Source organism: Scatophagus argus, chromosome 11 (assembly GCF_020382885.2).
Source record: "Scatophagus argus isolate fScaArg1 chromosome 11, fScaArg1.pri, whole genome shotgun sequence".
NCBI classification, from domain to species: domain Eukaryota; kingdom Metazoa; phylum Chordata; class Actinopteri; family Scatophagidae; genus Scatophagus; species Scatophagus argus.
The window spans coordinates 2,691,668-2,701,387 of record NC_058503.1 but is presented as its reverse complement, the minus strand read 5'-3'; the positions used below and the strand labels follow the sequence as shown (position 1 = coordinate 2,701,387).

At 40.1% G+C, this 9,720-nt stretch overlaps 1 protein-coding gene across 3 annotated transcripts in view; it reads left to right on the top strand.

The window, feature by feature from the left end:
* Nucleotides 1–667: 667 nt before the first annotated feature.
* Nucleotides 668–9,720, top strand: part of raph1a (Ras association (RalGDS/AF-6) and pleckstrin homology domains 1a) — a 65,441-nt gene continuing 56,388 nt past the window's right edge. For all 3 annotated transcript variants that reach the window (XM_046403386.1, XM_046403384.1, XM_046403387.1), the window contains exon 1: nt 668–918. The gene's annotated coding sequence lies outside the window, so the exon portion shown is untranslated. The remainder of the gene's footprint in view (nt 919–9,720) is intronic.

The window sequence follows — 9,720 nt, the reverse complement described above, 5'->3', positions numbered from 1 at the left end:
TTTGATAATATCGGCCACGATTCTCGACATGGTGGCTGGCCTGTCTCAGCAGATCACTAGATAAAACCGAGAGACTGTGAGATGATGAACAGGATAGGGAGGCGGAAAACATGGCAGCCCTGCATGAGGCTGTTCCCACATCCAATAAAGTTCCAGTCTATAAACCAAAAAATATTGATCGGTTAGGATTCATCCTTATAGGCCGTTATTTCACCTAGCTCTCGGCTCTTTTCATTTGGAAATGAAAATGACAATCCTTGTCAGAGTCAATCAATAATACTATTTAATCGATCAGTAAAACTAACTGAATGTTCAGGTAATTTTAAATACAATAATGTGTTGCACAGAGACAAAAAGTGTGAAATAGTCAGTGGCAGACTTTAAGCTTTAACTGAGCTTCATTGGTGATGACAAAAGGAATAGAAATGCCAATGTTAATAATATTAGAATTTAGCCTATGTTGTCAAATTGTACAATCAAAATAAAATAAATGAGATTTGCATTTATTTGAAGCATTTAGGGCGTTTAGTGTGCATACTCAGTAGTTAGGAGAAAGTGTTTTGTTAGAAAAGATTTATTTTTCTTTTTTATTTTATTTTCATTAAATAGCAGTTCCTTATTTCATGCAGCAGCGAGCAGGGTTTATTGTGAAAGTCACGTCCGGAAGTCTTCCATTTTGTTTGCCTCTAACTTGACAGTAGTGTTAGTGGTGTTGGGATTCAGTGTGGCAGCAGGGGAAAACAGGGAAATCTGGGATATCTGGGAAAGGGGAGTCGGTGAAAACCGGGACTAAACCGGCAGAAACCCCGACGAAGCCTTGACCGTTAGACCTCGGGCTTTCCCACCGGACACCTCTTCTCTGTCTTGCTGCTGGTGGCTGCGGCTTTTCTCTCCCAGAAATCTTCCTGAATCCGCACAGTAAGTAGCCCAATTCCCATTCACCTAAACGCATCTCTGTCCCACCACATTCACCCTGCTTTCTCTTTCCCTCGCCGCTTCATGTCTGGAACAAAACTCCTCGCTTTTCAAATCCCGACGGTGGCCCTTCGTTGTGTGGCAGATGGAGAGCAGAGCATTTAATTACCGTCCGCTGGAATAAAAGCCAATTAATCCCGGCGGTGGCTGCATGTATGTGCAGAGAAAGGAGAAGGGGTGGGGGTGACAGAGAGAAGGACTAGCTTGACAGAATAGGCGCTTTGATTCATTTGAACTGGTTAAATGTTTTTCAGAGGTGACTGTAAATGAACACGTATGTCTGATTTCTGCCCGTTAGCGCCGTTATTCATTGTGCATCTGTGTTTTTCCCGAGCTGTACGAAACGCCGCAGGGCCTGCAGAGCGCAGACTCCCGGCCAGCCGGCCTGGATGCGCAGGTTCGCCGGGCAGCAGCAGCCGGCTGACAGCGCCTTTCCAGCCGGAATATTTGCGTTTAGTGCAGCAGCTCGGAGGCCAAGCGTGCCGAGCTGACACCAGCAAGGCGTGGCATTCTTACAGCATTACACAGCCATGGGCGTGTTCGCCCGCAGCTGCCACACAACTCACTTTAAAAATGTACAGCTAATACGAGATCATTTGTTGCATTGATATGGCGATGGCTGTAGATATGACTTAATCATTGCGTGGGTTTTTTATTTTTAAATGTTGTTTTCTTTAACAAGCAGCCAGGTCAGAGTTCTGCCCCAAGCCTCATTTAAACGTCATTTAAAATTCAGCATCATCAGACATGCAGGCCTGCCATCTGTCTGTCTGTCTGTCTGTCTTCCTGCTCAACCTGTCTCACCGTCTTGACCTCTTCTGCTGGTAGATCTGTCTCTGTCTTAAATGAAGAATTCAAACAGATATTGGTAGAAATATCCTGATTAGGCTGGCCCACTGAACATTGGGCTTTATTAGATCACTTTAGGAACTGCTGCATGTACATGAAGGTCTTGAAATGGATACGTTCAGGAATAAAGTTGAAGCTGTTAATTATTATTAAAGCTAAGGTGTCAGTGATTCATGGAACCATGTATGAAAAGTTCATTTTCCCATAGTGCAAAGTGTAATTATAGATTCCGGTTTAAAAAAACCAAGTCTAATCTTAAAAATGCATTTTTTAGATGTATGTAAGAGACTACAACAACCCTGCAGGAGTATAAGAAAGATTTTTTTAAGTTTAGTTCTCAAATGTTGAGAAATGTCAAAATTAGCAAAAAAAAAAAGAAAGTTTGATTTTTAAATAAGGATCAGTAAATAAGTAAGTAAGTAACCAGAGCTCTGAAGCTAGCTGTCACCACCTGGCAGTTTTATGGTACAGATGGGGTGCTGAGCTTTTTATATCAAGTCCTGATTCTCTTTGACGTATTCATGTTTCTCTTTTCTTCTCCTTTGTCCCCTGGGAAAGTCTTCGAGCTATGGGTGAGCAATCTGGCTAAAAACAGGACTACATTCTGTTTAATTGCAGTTGCGAGCCACAATCAAAATTGCAGTCTTTCAAATCTCATTTTTAAAATGTCTGTAGGCTATAATCATGGCTTATGAGTGTCTTCGTTTGTACCATTAAAACACAATATTGCATTAAAGATAGTTATTTTTTTGGCACAAGCTTCTCATCTGCCATGTTGTTAGCTATAAGTCACGTCACATTATTTGCGATACATCACCCAAGAAGAACAAAGTGAAGTGACTCGTCCAGTCTCAGAGCTGTATAGTTGGTCACATCACCTACACATATCCAAAGAAGTGAATGTGCACACTGATGTCCGTCACGTCAAACTGTACAGTGACTTTGACAGTGATTTTAAACAAAACTGAATTCTTCAAACAGTGTTTCTTCAAATGTTTGCTAACTTGATTGAACCAAATTTACTTGTAATCACTAGTGACGGGGCAGTGCTGAGTCTCAACACTGTAATCTGTAACCAGGCCTGTCAGAGCTGAAATGTAATCATTCAGACAGCCTTGAGACATCCCACCTCTAAAACACACTCGCATGCAGCAAAGTGGGGCAGGATTCAGTGTCTCCCGGGAGTGTTGAGGGTTAACTGGAGTATAAAAATCCCTGCTGCCCTACTTCAACTAAAGGCTGTTCTGACTGTATGTGATCAGCCTGAGCGTCACATCGGAGTCCTGCCACGGTCCTGGTTTCCTCATTCCTCATCCTTCACTGTTAGTGAGTGCCCATCCTGTGGTTTCTCTGCTCCCAGGGATCCATTCAATGCCAGTCAAGCAGTGTGACATTATTTTTTGGCTTTTCTGTTGCTCTTGAGTTGTCATACGTTATGTTCTTCACAATAGATGTTTCTGAACATGAACCTTTTCCAAGTTCAAAGACCCCTTCCCCCTTATTAGTGTGTCTGCACTGCAGGAACTGGGAACTGTTATAGTTCTTAAAATGCCATTTTGAGATGGTTTTTTAGCTTGTATTTTAGAAGTTACTCTCATGGCCCAAAAGGAACATGAACTGATGGGAGTGTGTAGCGATTGTTCCAGACGTCAGTGTATATTGATTGGTTGAACATGAGATAATGCAACAAGGCACTGCTGCAACTGCTCTTGTTACCACCTTTCATGTGTTGTTGTCGTCCATGTTGGTGGGCGTCGTTTCTTTACCTTTGACATTTAACGGCAGAAATGAGTAAATGCTGTCCCCGTCAGGTTCGGAAAAATTATGTCCCGGTACTTTGAGTATTGTAGAACAATGGAGTAGTGTCACATTTTCTGAATTTTGCCATCGGTTTGGTACTGAAGCTTTAGTTTTCTTATTGTTTTCTTGGTATTTGTGGTCCCCTCAGGTCGATGTGGTCTTACATCACAGGCAGCTCAGAACAACTTAAAGCCAGCACATTTTGGCAAAATTATTGTCAGGTTCCATACTCATGTACACACTAATTGTGTACCATGTACTATGTTTAAAAAAAAAAAATCAATGTTCTGCTTTGCACAAACAGGAAATGACTTGAACCCCCATCATCAGTCAAAGTGTGACTTTACTTGACCTTAAACTTCACAAACAAAATGTTTGTCACTTTTTATTGTCTCATATTTTCTCAGAGCCACTTCATCACCATCTACATGTTGTTCTAATGTTTTGCAGCTGTAGGCAGCTCCTCCATTTCCTGTTTGCAAAAATAGTGTACATCAACTGCGCACTCAAAAATCAAATGTTTATTATGGACGCACTACATGACCGTATGAAGTATGGACTTAGAGCACGACAATAGTCTCCAGTGGATGAACCTTATTTTGTTATCCTGTCCCACTCAGGCATTTTATACTCTCCATCTTTTTTCTTACAGGGATTACATTCAGTTTACCCAAGATGGGAAGTTTTTACTGCACTTGCAGTAACCTTATCTTCACTTCACTATGCGTCTGTACTGTAATACAGGCAAGTTAGCTAGGCTAGCCAGTTAGTTTAACACTTAGTGAGGTTAATTTTGAGCAGGCTGAATCACTGAAACGAGCCTTCACTGACGTTAATAGTACAGTAAACGCAGTAAACATCAACTGGATAGAGTAGCATGAAATACAGAAAGAGAATCAAGTTATTGTGCTGCATGACCTTTGTATCATCAGTGATTTTTGCAGAGGAAGAGAAGGAGGTGCAAACAAACCTGTACTTTCAAAATAAAAGACAATATATCACCCAGCCGAAGTGGTTATCATGACAGGTCTTTGTAAGAAGTAGATTCCCTTGAAATGAAGGGTCACATTCATGGTCCCATGAGAATGATTTCAATCTATTAGGCCTCCCTAAGGAAGAGCAAGGTGTCCACTTTGCACCCATGATTTTAGTCATGTATTAAAGTCCCAGTCAGAGTAATATGAACAATACGTTTGGCTTATCCACAATTATGCTCAGTGACACTTAAATATACTGTTATGGGAATTGTACATCTGCTTTTCCAGGCACTGGACAGGAAGACAGACATCAAGAGACCATGTGGTTCTCGTGTGCTTCCTTTGGCAGCCCTGTGGTCATCCATGCACTGGTTACATCTGTATCAGCTGCTGTGGTGCAGTTTGTCGGAAGAGTCACTGGTGGTTACGAGAGGTCACCTGAGGTCACCATCTGATGTTGTTTTCTTCCCCCATTCTGTCTTTCTGCCTCTCTCTTGCCAAGCATATGGAAAAGTCATCCCTGCTTTTCTCAGGAAATTCCTCCTTGTCCCGGGGGTAAGACAGGCAGAGAGGGTGTGAAGGAGAAAGAGAGCAGATCTGCTATGAAGGGGACACTCCAGGCCTCACTTAGTCTCTGATTTTTCACTTAGTCTCTTATTTTGCTGCACTATCTTAGCATGTTAAAGCAGCTGTGAATAGGGACTGTTATGACACTTTTCATCCTTAATGTATACAAGAAAACTTAGATGTTTGAGAATTAACATTTGGCCCTTACAAAGTCATCAGTTCAGTGTAAGAAACAAACTTCAATGTAAGATGTGTGAAATTGCCAATTTTTTATGTCCATCCAACTATAAAGCAAGCTCTGTCTGCCTGCCTGCCTGCCTGCCTGTCTGCCTGCCTTGTCTGTCTGTCCGTGAGAACCGTTCATCAGAATCAGAATCAGAAAGACTTTATTGCCATTGTAAGTGAAGAGGTTTCACATTACTAGAAATTTGTCTTGGTGATTGGTGCATACATAGAACGTAACAAATAACATATAATAGAAGAATAAAATAAAATAAGGTAACACAAAATAAAATAAGATAAGTAAAATAAATATGTTTCTGAAGGTAGTCTAAAAGTGAGGTAGTGCAGGGTGGAGTATAGTGCAAGTGGGTGAAAAACAGTGCAAATGAACAGCAGGTGGATAATGACATGAGCAAAATCTGATTTACTTCACAGTTGGCGGGTGTATTGCTGGGGACCCAAGGACATGTGGTGTCTACATTTTGGACATGGGACACGTTCAGTATTAATAAGCTAATTGAACAGAGCTCTGTACATCAGCAAGGACGGGCCTTGAGGATGAGAAACAGAAACATCAATTCACGTCAGTAAATAACGCTGACCTGTAGTTTAGTGTTATACATTGTTGCATACTTAGTAGTAGTATAATGCAGCACTACTGTGTAGTAGTGTACAGTGCAGGCTTTTTGCTGTGTCACTGTTAAACCAGCAGAGCCACTCGCTCATTAAACAGCATCAGAAGTGGAGCAGGAAACTACACCTTGTGTGTGTGTGTTTGTTCATTCGTTTGGGCTGTGTATGGGGTTCTTTCAACTTCATGGTCATTTTGGTAGCTGTTTGGGCTGTTATTGAATAGTATTATTGTTGCTGTTGTTATTATCATTATTATTATTATTATTATGAATTATCTGTTTCATCCAACCCGTTTAGTCTGCTCGTTGAGGGTAGACTCCACTGGTACAGCTGGGGGTGTAGGGCTCTGTGGTGCTAATGGGGTGCTAATGGTAATTCATATTCCCTGTACAGCTTGATACTGAACTGCCACTTGTGATAATGTTGGTGCGCAAGAGTTTTGTGCTGTTGAACTTTTGGTTCTGGCTCAGAGATTTAGAGCCATCAGTGTGGGTGGCACAGAAAACTAAAGCACCTTGCTCACAAGCCTGAACCAGCTAGGTAGATTAATAGCCATATTCGCATGTGTAATGTAAAGGGTTGTGTAAAAGCTCAATGCAGAAAATTTCATTTTGTCATAAAGTCATAATCCAATACAGGAAAACTGAACACAACTAAATGAAAATAATCAAATCAACTACTGCACCAATCAGGACAACAGTAAAATATGTTTACTTGTGCAATAATGAACAATAAAAAAAAAATATTTTTTAAGATCACAGTATTGTTTCAAACACACAACCGGTCTGAACTGATACAAGCTGTGTATGTGTGGTAAATTTTGGCATCTTGTATGCCCTTAGATCTCATATTAATGTCGATCTGCATGTGTGTGTGCACTGATAACAATAAATGGTTTTTCTCCTGTTCGTTGTTTAAACAGGCAACTGGCAGCTGAATGCAGTGACTCAGCCTGTGTCCCTCAAACACAAACACACATACACATAGCAACAAACACACTATTAATGGAGTATCCAGATGAGGTAACAGTACTCAAGTTTCCAGTGTCTCTCCTTAGTTAACTGCTCTGTAAACTAAACACCATGAGCAAACAGCAGACCAATAAAAGGACCTGATGATGTGTTCAGTATTTAGTATCTTTGAGAGAACTCTGACTAGCTGGGAGATCCTACTTCAATACTCTGTGCAGCAGGAAACCCTTACAGACTCCTCGGGGTTCAGAGGTCAAAGGTGCTACTTAGAAAGCTGGTGTTAGTCTGAAAGACATTCCTGTCATAGCCCCAGTGACGTGGTCAAAGAACAAGGAAATCTGGGGAAACAAACTAGGAGTTATGTCATATCCTGTCAGCTGTTCACACCAGCAGCCATCAGATCAGAAGGCAAAACAAAAACAAAACAAAGTTTAGGTTTACATACTCAAATTCAGTGCATTCAGTGTGTAACTTTGAGAAATGTACACTTGTTTTCAAGTAAAACCTGTTTTCTGTTTAACTAAAGAAGACAAACCTTTTAAATGTTCGGTGTTTTAGTTGCTGGATAAGAACAGGGTAATGTCAATGTGAAACCGATGAAAGTTCTGATCAAAAAGTATATGACTCAGTATTTAAAGCAGGTAGATAGTTGACTTCAGTTTGTTCCAAACAGTTATTGAGATTCAAAATCCTGTGTCATTTAATTATCTTCAGGTGATGAATCCAATTGTTAAAAGCAGTTGAATTTAGAAAAAAATATATATATTTGAAAATAAAATACTTCAGTAAAATAGTGCATTGACAAAATATAGCTTTTTATACATTCCTCAAGTGTTTAGTGCGGATCTTTTGTGGCAGGAAGCTTTGGATGGGATTTTTGATCATATCCAGCTTGATGAAAACACTTAAGCGCAGATTCAGTTTTCAACGAACAGCAGCACTGTCTGTCTCTCTTTAATTCCAGACAGATGTAGAGTCATTCTGGCTGTTGTGGTACTGCACAGCCCTGGTTCTTGGAAAATTTAATCTCATTTCTTCTTCTTCTCTGTTTTTTTTCTTTTATTCTTCTCTTTCGTGTTTTTTCTCAACTGCGTTACTCTCGCCAAGGCACTTTTTCCTCTCCTTTTCCCTCTCTCTTTGTCTTTCTGTGTCTATGTATCTCAGCCCTTGTGGACATCCAGGGGCAGGCTGTGCAGCTGGGAATCAGGACTGTCATTTTTACTGTGTTGAATGGAATCTGACTCTGTTCCCCTTGTTTTCAAAGTTCATATTTTTTATGAACAATCTGTCTTAGAAATGAAAGAAGAAGCTTTCAAATCTTTACTTAAGATTTAATTTTTTTTTTTTAATTTAAAAAAATTGTCTATCAAATGGTAATGGAAAGCATTTATTTGCAATAAAACAATAACAGTATGTATGAGCGATAGATATTTCTTCAATATCATTAAGAAAATAATTTGATTAATTTACTTAAAGGCACTAATTGTAAATCCACAATGAATATGCATATCAAATACATTCTTGCTCATAGACATCCTATCACATCTCTTGATAATGGAGTGTACTACGAGTGACATGCAAACAGCCAATCATTTCATGGGCAAACCCCTAGTGTGTTCCTTTAATTTAAGTTTTTCAGTTATTTTGGCCCATATACTGGCCCATATTGGCCCATATACTGTATATCAACCACTGAATCATGGAATGACTGAAGTCAGTTAATGAATTTGCACCTTTGACCAATAGCAAACTGTTGACCTGTTGACCTGACAGTCCAAAATGGAGGAAGCTATTGCAGCTTATTAGCTGTGTTGCATCATTCGTTTTTGTTTAACCTTCTTTGCAGGACTAGCTGGTCCACAAAAGAAGCATGGTTTGTATACTGTAATGACACAGGACCTCATGGTCCAAATACTAATCTTGAATCTTGCTAACTAGTTTGCAGCTAAACAATAGTTTGCAAGCTAGCATGTTCTTGATTGGCTAGCAGTTAGCTTGTCAGTGCTTTTACTGTACTGTTTACTTGCTGTGTTGTGTCATGCTAAGAAGTACTGGTGATATAACATTCATGATATAATGTTTTCTCAGAATCAGAATACTTGGAGAAATTGTGTAACTCTGTTATCAATATCAGTATTTGCGTCAAAAGTTCTGTCTACTTTAAAGACATATAAAGATTCTGTCAGAGGCAGAGAAAAGATGACCCAAACATGGACACAGCCATAGAGATAATCCACTAGTAGCTTGATCATATGGAACTGGGGAGGTTAGCTCTTTGTTAGCCTCTTAACTTTGTATTCTTTTGCAAAGCACTAAAACACATGAGCGAAGCAGTGCCAATTATACAGTGAACTTTTGCCACATAGCCTTAAATGTGTGTGTCATTGTGTTTCACAGAGATGGTGTTACAAGTATGTGGCAGTGAGTGAATATGTGTAACAAAGTGAGAGTATTTGGGGGTTGGTTGCTTGGTTGGTTAGCCTGGTTTGAAGTAACCGCTGATAACACAGTGAGCTGTCAGTGTGTGTATGTGTGGGTGTGTCTCGGCTTGGAGAAACTGTTGATACTGTAAGCCTGTCTGTTTTCCATTGCACATACTAAGAGAGAAAAGTGCAGGCATTGAACCTGTGTGTGCATGTGTGTGTGAGTGTTCATGTATTATGGCTTGGAGTACTCCTGGAACAGCTACTGTTTTTCTGTGCTGGCTCTTTCATACGTGGAAACGC